General features: G+C 39.9%; 1 protein-coding gene across 1 annotated transcript in view; it reads left to right on the forward strand.

The window, feature by feature from the left end:
* LOC150081187 (serine/threonine-protein kinase 40-like) overlaps nucleotides 1-13,946 on the forward strand; it is a 156,994-nt gene that overhangs the window by 121,896 nt on the left and 21,152 nt on the right. The window lies entirely within an intron of this gene.

The raw sequence follows: 13,946 nt of genomic DNA on the forward strand, positions 1-13,946 counted from the left end.
AAGTGGGATCCCTTGGGGATCAAATCTGAAGTTTTCCGAATATTCTTCTATTCAGAATATTCCATATCAGAAATGAAAATGTTCTTATATGAATTTACATTGATCAATTAATGTGAATATTGAAGAAACTGGTCTTCTAAATAGGTTTAAACAATGCTCCTTCTGGAAAACTTGGATGGGAGAGATAAGTATTAGCTATGTTTATGTTGCAAAATGCAATGTTTTGCAATTGGGAAATATCAACTCCAAAATAACTTGTACACTGGAATTACCAGAACTTGAATAAAATACAAGAAGACAGGGATTTTCAGTTCATTCAGACGTGATGTTCTCTGCATAGTGCAGACAAGTGACACTACAGGTGGTGGTGGTAATTTTTGAACAACTACTTACTGAGATAGAAAGATTATATTTTCACCGTATAGGATAATTGTGAAACTATGCCATGTCTAGATATGGATGCTATCCCCAAAAAAACAACATTGATCTTCTTGAAAGCTCAACTGTTTCACTAATCTCACCTGCTTTGGTGAGATTAGTGAAAGAGAGCATATATGATAAGAGGCTTCAAGCAGAGAGCTCTATGACACTAGATATCTTAGAGGGGATCTAATTGATGATTGTGAGCCTCTCACGTGACTGAAGTGATCTTTTGTTGATGACGATATTGCAAGAGATCACTTCGGTCACTGAACAAGTAAGATAGTACCACGAAACATTTGATGTTTGACTCCTTATGTACACATTTCCAATACAGATTTAAACATAATAATACCAACTTAGGTTTTGAGTGCTTTATTATCTTTATGTAAATACACTATTGCATTAACAACATCTTCTTGTGTAGGGGTGAATTGGTCTGTGACTCTGGTAAAGGCTCAAAGTGAGGAATTGCTTATATATAATTGTAGTTCATACATGGGAGGGGGGACAGAATGAGTTGGTGTTGAGATCTCTTCAGCTTGGAAGTTGGTGCACTATGGCCAGAGATGCTGATGTACCTAATAAATCTCCAAACAAACAACAAACCAGCTTTGAATATGGTATGACTGCAGGGGCAAGACATGCAGGTGCCAGTATCTTGATCTTGAGATCTATCTAGTCTACATGCTTAAGTGCTCCAGTTCTTTTGTGCCACAAATCTATTGTGACTGGCCCAATAGCAGTTGAAAAACCACCCAAAGGTCACATGTGGGACAGCAACTTAGAGTTGACACCGTGGGATCATCATGTGTATCATAACACAGTATAGTGGCTTGACTAACTACCAAATTCGGCATAAGAGTAGCAAGACCAATATCCACATGGACTATGGATATTAGCCCACACTGGATATTAGCACATGTAAGCTATGGAAGTTGTCAGGCATCATGGATATCCATTACAGCCATCAACTGCCGATTTCCACATATCAGCACCAACACTGGATGTGGAAATTTGTTGCCTGGTTTGATGAATCCTATCTCCAATTCTGTTCTGTTGCTGGTTGTATCCAAATTTGGAGAAAGTGATGCGAAGGTGGTTTTATGTTTTGGGGACTGTTTCATGTCATGACCCTCTGTCCTGACCTCTGATCACCATTAATCAACAGCTTGATGGAAACACCTACCTTTGTCATTTCCAACCCTTTCATGATGACAGTATACATATCCAGACAACTACACTGTCAATCAATAGAAAATGCATCGTTACCACAAGGCCCAGCAAGTTGCTAACTAGTTCCAGTAGCTGCTCAACCCAAATGTGCATGTTTTTGGGACCTACTGGTAAAGGACATTTGATGCTATGACCATCCACCTAATAATGTGGGGATTACTGGACACATCCTGCAATGAATGTCTAGCAGTACCCCAGGATACACTGCAAACCTTGTTCAGTCCATGCCAAGATGTGTAGGGCTGTATTATTGGTAAAAGGAAGCCCCACAAAATATTAGGTTGGTCAAATGCAAAGCCAACTCTGTGTATAAGATACTGCATATGGACAGCAGTAATCCCAGAATAATATACCATTAAGTAGTACTATACTCAATGTTGAAGAAAACAAAATAGGCCTAGAGGTAATTCTACGTTTGGACATAGAGTTCTCTGAGCAGTGCGGACAGGCTGCTAGAACAGCTTATCGAGTTCTGTCAGTGATGATCGGGACTTTGACTTTGTCAGCAGGGACAAGGAGGTTATTATCCCATTATGTAAGGCAAAGATTAGGCCACATCTTGAGTACTTCATACAAGTCTGCTAGTCTCTTTTCAAGAAATATGTGGCTCTCTTGGAATCAATGCAGAAAAGAGTATCCATATTACCTTTTTCTGCACTGGTTTTTAACATAAAGTTGTACCCTTAGCACCAAAGAGTTTGGTTCTGCAAATTGCAGCACTCTTGGAAACCAGACACTTGTGAGGTAGTCAATCCATTTAAAGTGTAAGACTTTAAATGGATTGAGCAAACTGGGTGATGATGATGATATTCTTACCCTTTCACAAAACACACACACACACACACACAGGGATGTAAATTGTAAAAGAACTGCAGATTAGATGCAAACGTGCTTTCAGCCAGAGAATAATCAGTTATTGGAACAGACTACCATTTAGTATTGTGGAAGTGAGCAGTTCGGAAGAATTAGAGATATTATTACAGAGGTGGATAGTGATTTTGATTTTTTTTTTTTTTTTTTTTGTTGTACTAGCTTCCTTGCATCATTTGCCACTTTATTAATAATAAAGAGTGTGATTAATCTACATATCAGAAGGCTAAGAACGGACAATTTATAGACAGTTTTTCTTGATGAGAGGCAGACATATACATCTGCATACAGCGCAGATGTACAAGTGTGCCTCTCATCAAAATTACCAGTTTGTTTATAGATTTAAACATCAATCTATATTTTTATATTTATTTGCATGGATTTCTCTCCTATTCCTTTTATGTAGGGTTATGCATTATATGTGTTGTGAATTTATCTTTCTGTATGTCATTACTAGACTTCAGATTATATGCAGTTGCATGTGTGCAAATGCCTATTGTGGCAATCGTAGCTGTTAGTACATATAAACATATAACACAAATATTACAAGCAATACTGCATATTCCTTAACTTGATTTTGGAACTACATATTGCAAAACAGTGTTTGCATACTGTGTTGCAATTAAATTACTGTGAGGTAATATTTCACCGAGCAAAGGGAAAATTTCTCTAATTGGCATGGGAAAGTTTCATAAGATCCAAATCTTATATAAGTTGATGTTACGTTTATACAATAGAACTTTGGTTATCCAGGAAAGGCCGATCTTTTTTTATTAACGGTAGTACAGTAAGCTCCGATTATAGTGATCACATTTGCAAATTGAATTTTGATTATAATAAGCGAAAGATCGAGTTTACTATCTGTTTATAACAGATTGTACAAACAAAATGCCCAATAAACCGAAAACTGCAAATTGCTTTTATGGTTGTGTGACGACTACAATTTTATGTGCCCTTCGGAAATGTGCTGTGGAAAAATATCACAGAGACTACTGGGTTTTCTTGGTAACCATGAGTGAATTTCAGATTAGTTTAGCTCCAGATTTGGTAAGAATAATATGGCCCAAAACTGTGCGATTTATTGTTTTTCTTAATTTTTTATGGTAGAATGTGAAAAAAAGAAAACGCGTAGTTTTTAACATTGCAACAAAAAACGGAAATTATTAACATTAATTAGAAAAGGTGAAAATTTAGGAAATCTCTCCCAAGAGTTTAATGTGGGGACTTCAACAATTTGACATCAAGAAAAATTCCAGTGCTATAACAGAAATTGTGTCGATTATGGATAGTGAAGGAGGATCTAGCAGGAAAAAAACGTTGAAGCCTGAAAATGCCACTTTAGAATGCATTTTATTTATTTATTTTTTTTGTTTTTATTTTCTTCAGAGTGAAGTTTAAGTGAACCAGTGTCTGAATTAGCATTAGCAGAGGCATACGATGCAAGAATGCAAGCTTATGCAGCATCAGCCAAAAAAAAACCTCCCATTTCACCCCTCCATTCGTTTCAAATGCCTGTCCAGCTCAGCCGTAAATTTGTTTAGGCTATTAGCTTCAACAAGCTTTGGTCCTTGAGGTTGTTACAGACATTCTCTCAGATATGCCAGACAACTGTACTTTCTACCTGGGAGTCTAAAATGCTGATGGAACTGATATTCGGATGACATTCAAGTCAAGTGGACCCAATTTCGGCGAAGTCTGGACATTTTGTAACAGCCAAATCCTCTGCTTGCACCTTCACAATGGTGGGATTGTTAGTAATCCTGGGTATAACCTCCATGCACAAGCACACTGTGCATGGCCACCCAGGTATGAACCAACATAAGCAGGGGTTGACGTGTGGCACCCACAGCACACCACATGGAGAAATGCCATGTTACCAGGCAATACTAGGTGGTAGATGACTCGTCAACCGGTGCAATACCACCACTTTGCTTATTGGAGGCTTGAAGTGGTGGAACCCATGTTTAGTCTCCAGAGCAAAGTTCCAGCCAACTCTTCCCCATTTCTTCCATCATGCAGTACGACAGATGACTTTTGAGGTTATGATGAACATCAAGGCAAGATCCAATCTTCCTTACATTTTGAGGGTACAGCTCTAAAACGGTGTTCGCAGGCCAGCCGCTAGTTAGTGCACCAGATCAAACCTATTGGTAAATCTTTAGGAGGCTTCCGGATCAGCTAGTGTATAATCTTGCTACTTCTACTCTGCCAGTGGTAACTGGAGGAAATCTGAATAGTGTGTATGCGGGTGGTGGGGGGGGGCATTGTTGAGGCCAGGTTATGTCAAGTATCTAGGTATATTCTTACCATGTGTACACCATATCCAAAAATTTCTTTACTTCATACAGCATTCCCCCTCCCCCCTTTTTCTTACTATTGAATACACCATGAATTAGCATTAACATTAGTAGAGGCATTTGATGCAAGATTATGCAGCATCAGCCAAAAAAAAAAAAAAAAAACCACTCCACTTCACCCCTCTGTTCGTTCAAAATACCTGTCCAGCTGAGCCTTAAACTTATTTAGGCTATCAACTTCCACGACAAGGGATGGAAGTCTGTTCCACCAACCAACCACCCGCTGGCTAAAGGCAAATTTCCGCACGTCTATCCTACATCTGTCTTTCCTCAATTTGAATTTATGCCCTCTCAGGTGATTATTCTGAGCGAGAGGAAGAATCCCATCAGCATTGAGCATGCTCAAACCATTCAAGCCTTTATACACCTCTGTCAGATCACCTCGCTGGTGCCTAGTCTCCAGACACTGTAATTTGCAAACTTAAGCCTTTCTTTGTAAGAGCACCCCTTTGTTCCATTCACTAATCTTGTTGCCCTTCTCTGTACTCGTTCCAGCAGCTCTACATCCTTCTTGAAATGAGGCCTCCAGACCTGTATGCAGTACTCTAATTGTGGGCTGACCATTGCCTTATACAAGGGAATAATCACCTCCTTATCCCTGCTAGAAAAATTCCTATATATCATTGACAATACACCATGAGCTACTCTTGCAGCCCATCTGCACTGCTCAGAGAACTTCATATCTGCCTGCACAACCACCCCCAGGTCCCTTTCATTCTCTACCACTGTCAGTGTAGTACCACAGAGTTGATAAGTTGCTCTGGGGTTGCTGTTCCCCATGTGTAGTACTTTACATTTGTCAATGTTAAACTTCATTTGCCACCTCTCAGCCCATCTGCTCAACCTTTCCAGATCCTGTTGCAGCAGCAGCATAGTGTCAGTAGTGTCCTTGACAACCCTGCCTACCTTTGTATCGTCTGCAAACTTCAACATTAAGCTTGATATACCTTCATCAATATCATTTATGAATACAGAAAACAATAATGGACCCAACACTGAGCCCTGAGGGACTCCACGACGAGCAGTGTCCATTGATTACCACTCTGTCTTCTCCCCCTCAGCCACCCCTTTATCCACAGCAGCAATTTGCCTCCAATGCCACACTGCTCCAATTTGTGCAGCAGTCTTCCATGTGCAACAGTATCAAAAGCCTTTCTAAGATCCAAGTATATAATATCAAAGTTATTCCCTGCATCCAGTTCCTTTGTGACTGCATCATAGTATCCAATCAAATTGGTCAGGCAAGACTTCCCCTTAACAAAACCAAGCTGTGTCCGAGGTATAGCTGAAGTCTTGTCTAACTGATCCTGCAGTGCTTCTTTAACTAGTGCCTCCATTAATTTTCCTGGAACAGAAGTTAAACTCACAGGTCTATAATTATTTGTGTCAGCCTTTGATCCTCCTTTGTGAATTGGGGTGACATTTGCACATCTCCAGTCTGTGGGTACCTCCCCTGAGTCCAAGGAAGCTCTCATAATTATCGCTAAGGGTTTGCTTACTTCCTTTGCTGCCTCCTTTAATGTAACTGGATAGATCCCATCCACCCCGGGTGCCTTTCTTGTGTTTATCTTCAACAATTTCTCCTCCACTTTACTCTCAGTTATTACAAGATTCTCTAGCTTACTGCTAGAGATGAATACACCTCTGGCTTTCCCCTCGCTGAATAACTCCTCATGTGTGAATGTCGATGCAAAATATTCATTTAGTTTGTTAGCTACCTGAGCAGGATCATCAACAGTTGACCCATCGATATCAAGTGGACCAATCTGATTCATCCCCTTCCTTCTAGAGTTTACATAAGTAAAGAACTCTTTGCTGTTTTTCTTTGCATCCCTTGCCAAAGATTTCTCGTAATCTGCCTTCGCCTGCCTAACCTCCTTTGTAACTTGGTTACAGATCAACTTATATCTATCATAGGCTTCTGTGTCATGTGTTAATTTGTATGTATCCCATGCATGTTTCTTCTCTGCCATATGCCTCATCATTTCATCTGACATCCATTTAGGCCTAAACCTTGAACAATATTTCTTAGTTGGTATGTAAAGCCTAGTAGCTTCCAAGATAAGTTCTTTGAATGCTTCCCATTTTGCATTTGCTGTTGGTAACATCATCAGTTGGTCCCACTGTACAGAATTTAAATACTGTCTCAGTCCTTCGTAGTCGCCTTTACGAAAGCAATAACCCTTCCGTTTACCCCTAATGGTAGTTACCTCTTTGAGTAAATCCCACTTCAGCACACTGTGATCACTGCCACCTAGTGGTTCATTTATCTGCAGATTCTTAATGCATGAAGAATCACTGCTGATAATCAAATCAAGAGTATTCCTCCCTCTAGTTGCCTCCCGAACATACTGATGTAGAAAACAATCATCCAATAAATCCACAAAAGCCTTGCTAGTGTGTGAGTGACCTGCCCCCAAATTCCAGTCAGTATCTGGGAAATTAAAATCTCCCATTATAAGACTCTCTGATTTACTGGCCCACTCTATTTCCCTGTACAGTTTCTTATTATACTCATCAGAGTCATTAGGCCTATAGCACACTCCTACTCTCAATTTTGATCTCCCAATGCTTATGTCACACCAAACTGACTCGACACTGCACTGTCCAGCGATGTCCACTGGCTTCACTTCCTTGGATTTTATGTATTTCTTAACTAATAGCATAACCCCTCCTCCCTTCCTATCCAGTCTATCCTTTCTGTAGACGTACTCCCCAAATTCCAGTTCTGCATTCCTTATATCTGTGTGACACCACGTCTCTGATAGCCCAACAATATCCGCCTTTGATGCTTTGAGCAATACCTCAAATTCATCAAATTTATTTACTAAACTCCTAGCATTGGTGTACACGCAAGTATACATGCACCTATTTCTATTTTTAGCTACTCTAACACAACCCATGTGTTTACTTGTACCGCAATGACTCCCGGCAGTCTCTGAAATATCCTGCATTTTGTTTTTCAGGCTTCTGCTCATTCCAATAGAAGCAGTGCAAGAATCTCTTTCACCTCTGCCAGTGGCTACTGTTAATCTATTCGTCTCTGTCTCCCCCCCCCCCAAGCTAGCAGTTTTCCGACTCGCCTAACACTGCCTCGATAGCATCAGCAAATATTCTTGCACCCTTTCTATTTAAGTGTATCCCATCCCTGTAGAAGCAATCTCTCCTGTTAACAAGTACAGTCCAGGCTGAAAAAAATTCTACCCCTTGAGAATTGCACAATCTTTCCAGGGCCAAATTGATCGACAAGGCTCTCATCATATACTCCCTCCTATCGTGTCTGGGCAGAATTGCAGACACTTTCAAATTCAACCCTATTTCACGGCTTTTTTTTTTTTTTTTTTTTCTGGCGCCTCCGTAGCCAGGTGGGAAGGAGCAGCAGTGCGTAGCACACGCTTCTTGATTAGACCGGGGTTCTAGCCCGTCACCACCAAATACGGAGGATGCGGAAAGGTCAGGGAATGACCACCGCATATCCCAGAGCAATATGGCCTTAGTTGCTAATGCTGCTAAAATCCAAATAACAAACAAACAAATGGCTTTTTTTCAACAGTGACCTGTACTTGTTAAGCAATTCTGCCGGTCTCGTACTCTTGATATCATTAGTGCCAACGTGTACAACTATATCACCTTTTGTGCCCTTAAAAGATGATATCTGCTCTACAACGTCATCAACCTTTGCCCCTGGCAGACATACCCTGGTCCTGTTCCACCTATCCTTTTTACAAAGCCTGTTTCCTGTTTCCCTGACAATAGAGTCACCAATAACTACTAGTTCCTTTGGGACCAGCGCATTCTGCTTTGGGGGTTGCCGCTGTGTTGCGCGACGACCAAGTGCAAGCTCTGGCGTTGATGTGGGCAGCTGAAAGCTTGATGGGCCCCTCAATTTAGTTCCTTCGAGGGCATCCACCCTGTCCTTCAAGCTCTCATATAGGCCCATAAGAACGCTGAGTTGTTGCCTGATTTCGATACACTCCTTGCATCGCGCACACACAAAGACATCCCCCATGGCAATATCATGTCCCGTACCTGAATGCTCCACAAACATCATGCAAGCTGTGCATTTTAGAAGGCTGTGATTCAGAAGGCAACTGCCCCCCCCCCCCCCCTCAGTTCTCCTCTGAGCCACAGCACTTCCATTAGCTTGAGCCTTTTGTTTTGCTGCTCTGGTCTGAGTCATGATTTCTTTTAATTTAATTAAAATTTCGATTTCAGTTTATAACCCTAGCTTATCTCCCAACACAGTTATAACGGGATATATATTTTTTTAGTGTCAAGTATTAATTATCTCCGAGTTCCCTTTATATAACTTCCGTATCAGTTATGTATTAATTAATTATGTTACGTTTGTAATCTAAGTCGGTATATGTATTTAGTTAAAAGTACAATTTAAATGCCAACAAAGTTCAACAAGTTTAATAGATTTTACCGATCACTGAAAATATTATAACCTATACTATACTAACGCTATCTAGGTTCGATATATAACGATCGTATGACAAGACAAAGGCGGGAAGTTACGAACGGTAATCTATGGACACTTAAGTATTAATTAACTTTCAAATCTCGCTGTCTCAATTCAGAATAAACTAACGATCCTTACTTGGTCTATAAGCTACTTACAAAAAATAATTTGATGTAAAAAATATTCAATAAGCGGCTAAATATGGCTAAAAAAAAAAAAAAAAAAAAAAAAAAAAGAATTGTCAAACTAATAGAGTAAGCTTATCCGCGAAAAGATCTAAACCTCCCAAACATTTCCTGGTTAATTTCACAAATGTACGTGGTCTCAATTCTAATCTCAACGATGTCCATTTCCACTTGCAGTCTGCCAAACCCCATGTGCTTTTTCTGACAGAATCTCAGTTATCGGTTAATTCAACTACTGCTCATCTCAGTTGCCCAAATTATTCACTGTATGATTCCTTTTGCCTCAAAGGTGGTACTTGTGTATATGTGCATTCCAATATTCCCTGTCAGAGAATTGATAATTTGGAATCTCCTCTTTTCGATCTTCTCTGGCTTAAAACCTCTCTACCTGATTGTGTCTAATTCATCTCTTGCTTCTACCGTTCTCCCATCTCCACTAATCACTTGGAGCCCTTTGACTTCCTCTCTTTGCAACTTGACTTTCTCCAGTCCAACTTTCCTAACAGTGAGGTAATTTTCCTAGGTAATTTTAAAGGTCACAGCTCCAGCTGGCTTCCATTTTCTAGCCACACCGACCCAGCTGGTCAAGATGCTGAGGCTTTTGCAAATACTAATAACCTTGCACAGATTGTTTAATTACCTAAAAGAATACTGGACAATCCATACATACAACCAACACATTTGATCTTTTACTCACAAACAACCCTTCTTAGTACACAGTCGAAGTGAGTGGTCCTTTAGGCTCCTCAGATCACAACTTGGTGATTGTCTCTTCTCCAATGGAGCTTTTATCTCATGGCCATTCCCACACGCAGATCATCCCATTTTGCATTACAATAATGCAAAATGGGATGATCTGCGAGATTTCTTTTATTTTTTTCCTTGGTTGGATTACTGTTTCAAAACTTCTGATGTCAAAGTTTGCTCAGATTCTGTCAGTTAAATTATCCTTGTAGGAATGGAATCCTTTATCCCACGCTCCACTGTAAAACCTCATCCTAAATTTATCTAAACCTTAGTTTTCCAATAAATGTGCTAAGGCTGTTCTAGAGAAAAATGTTGCATATCGTAATCGGCTTGTTTCCAATTTTTCAGTTTCATTTTCTGCCTACAACAAAGCTCCAAACAATTGTAAAGCAGTTATTAATCAGTCCAAACTAAATTTCGAACAGGCTAAAAATAGAAAATTTGCTTCTTGCCCTAATGGAAGCCAAGCATTCTGGTCTCTAGACAAAGCTATTGGCAACAACTTTTGCACATCTCTGCTCCCACCTCTGTCAAAACCAGATGGTTCTGTTGTCACTTCAGCCAAGAATAAAGCTGACCTGCTAGCATCCCATTTTTCTTCCAATTAATGTATTAATGTATCTTGGTAAAACACCTCCCACCATTCCCAACGTGCTCCATTCAAAGCCTCCTGTGGTCTTCCATCAAAAGGATGTCAGAAGAATTTTGGCAAATCTTGATGCTAAGAAAGCTCCAGGTCCTGATGGTATTTCTCCACTTGTTCTCAAAACCTGTGCTCCTGAACTTACTCCTGTTCTTTGCCACCTTTTTCACTTTCTTATTCTATGCTATGAAGGTGTTTTTCCTTCTGCTTGGAAATTTGCTCACAATCAGCCAGTTCCTAAAAAGGGTGACAAATCCCTCCCATCCAATTGTCGTCCTATTGCAATTACTTCTACTCTTTCTAAAGTAATGGAGAAATCAATTAACTGGCAACTCTTATACTACCTAGAAACCTTCTGTCTGATCAACAATTGTCGATCCACTGATTATTTTCTGGCTTATGTTAACCCATTTTTTTATGGACAAATTCAATGGAAAAGTTCGGTGAAAAGCAAGCAGTTGCTCTTGACATTTCAAAGGCTTTTGATCGTGTTTTGCATAAAAGTCTTCTAAACAAGCTTCCATCTTATGGTTTGCCAACTGTTTTCTGTAATTGGTTATCCAGTTTTCTCTCTGATCGTTCGCTGAGGGTGATAGTAGATAGCTCTCTGTCTTCTAACTTCTCCACAAATGCTGGTGTCCCCCATGGTTCAGTTCTTACCCCCACACTTTTCCTCTTGTATATTAATGACCTTCCATTGCCTGGAAATGCTATCCATAGTTTTGCCAATGAAAGCACATTGCATTCCACTATCCATTTTGAGAAATCTTGCACTGTTCAATCAGCTTCAAATTCAAGAATATTCGCTACCAATTCCTTAAATGCCGATCTCCAGATAATTCTCCAGTAGGGCAAAGACAACTTAGTTGATTTCAATCCATTTAAAACTCAGTCTTGTCTTATATCTCACAAAAGATTCTTCTGCTGCTATGCTTATTTTTGATGATACTCTGATTTCTAGGCAAAATGATATATCTCTTTTGGGGATTACCCTGACTTCTAATCTCTCTTGGCACAAGCGCATTACAAATATTGCTTCCTCTGCATCTAAAAAACTTGGTTTTCTCTTTTTTCTCTCGACATTGCTTTTCTTCCAAACAGCTGTTCACTCTACAAATTGCAAATCCACCCGACCATGGAATATTGTTCCCACATCTGGGGCAGTGTCCCCAAAACCTCTGTCAGGCTTCTAGATTCCATTCAGAAGAGGGCAGTTAGGTTAATTAATGACTCTTCTCTCTAACAAGAGTCTCTCTACTTGCTGTCCCATAGACGTACTGTTTCTGCTGCATTTTTTTCCTACAAATACTTCCATGGGCACTGTTCTTCTGAATTGACTTCTATAATTCCCGCTCTCTCTTTCAAAACAGTCCGAACACATGCCGCCACCAGCCAACATCCATTTACTGTTCAACTTGAAATTCACAGAACCAACTTTTCATCTTCCTTGTTTATTCATTCAATTGCCATTTTCTGGAACAACCTTTCATATATATTTCCTGAAAATTAGTCTATCTCTTTTGGGGATTACCCTGAATTTAAAGTTAAAGTCTGGCAACAACAAATATCTCGTTTCGTCTTCTTAACCTTCATCCAAAGCGTGGTACTACTGTAGGTTCTAAAACCTGTCGTGTTTGGGATTTTCATAAAAAAAAAAAAAAAAAGATGGAAGCCTGTTCTACCAATCAACTACCTGCTGGCTAAAGGCAGATTTCTGCACCTCTATGGTACAAGTATCTATCCTCAATTTGAAACTGTGCCCCCTCCTCAGGTTCTTAGTCTGAGCAAGAGGGAGAATCCCATCAGGATTCAGCTTGCTCAATCAATTCAAGCCCTTATACACCTCAATCAGATCACCTCGCAGTTGCCTACTCTCCATGCACTGCAATTTGCAGAACTTAAGCCTTTCTTGGTAAGAGCACCCCTCTGTTCCCATTACCAATCTTGTTGCTCTTTTTTGTACTCGTTCTAGCAACTCTACATCCTTCCTAAAATGAGGCCTCCAGACCTGTACACAATACACTAGGTGTGGCCTGTCCATTGCCTCGTATAATGGGATAATCACCTCCCTATCCCTGCTAGCAAAATTCCTATATATCATTGACAAAACTCCATGACTTGCCCTGGCAGCTCGTCTGCACTGATCAGAGAACTTCATATTTGACTGCACAATTACCCTCAGGTGTTTTTCACTTTCTACTTCCCAGAGTGTGGTACCATACAGTTGTTACATTTCTTTTTTTCGTTATTGCTACCCATATGCAGTACTTAGCATTTGTCAGTGTTAAACTTCAGTTGCCACTTCTCAGCCCATTTTTCCCAACTTATCTAGATCTGGTTGGAATACCATACTGTCTTTACTGTTGTTAACAACCCTTCCAACCTTTGTATCATCTGCAAATTTGGACATTAATCCTGATATACCTTCATCAATATCATTGAAAAATATACAAAACAACAATTGGGCCAACACCAAACCCTGAGGAACTCCACTAATAACATTTGCCCACGAAGAACAGTATCCATTGATTACCACTCTCACACTCAACCATCCCTTTATCCAATGTAGCAACTTACCCTTAATGCCACACCTCTCGAATTTCTACAGCAGTCCTCCATGTGCAACAGTATCAAAAGCTTTCTTGAAATCCAAATATATGATATCAAAATTATTTTGGCATTTAGTTCCTTTGTGAACACATCACAGTATATAATCAAATTGGTCAGACAAGACCTCCCTTTAACAAATCAATGCTAAGTCTTAATTATTACTGCAGTCTTGTCTAGATGATCCTGCAATGCTTCTTTAAACAGTGATTCCATTGTTTTCCCCGGAACACAAGTTAAACTTACAGGTCTGTAGTTACTTGTGTCACCTTTTTATCGCCCTTTGTAAAATGGTGATACATTTGCACACCCCCACCCTGAGTCCAAGGAAGCTCTCATAATTATGGCTAAGGTTTTGCCTACTTCCTTTGCTGCCCCCTTTAATATAATTGGATAGATCCCATCCACCCCAGTTG

The sequence above is a fragment of the Mastigoproctus giganteus genome, chromosome 8 (genome assembly GCF_048544385.1).
Source record: "Mastigoproctus giganteus isolate SK-2022 chromosome 8, ASM4854438v1, whole genome shotgun sequence".
Lineage (NCBI taxonomy): Eukaryota > Metazoa > Arthropoda > Arachnida > Uropygi > Thelyphonidae > Mastigoproctus > Mastigoproctus giganteus.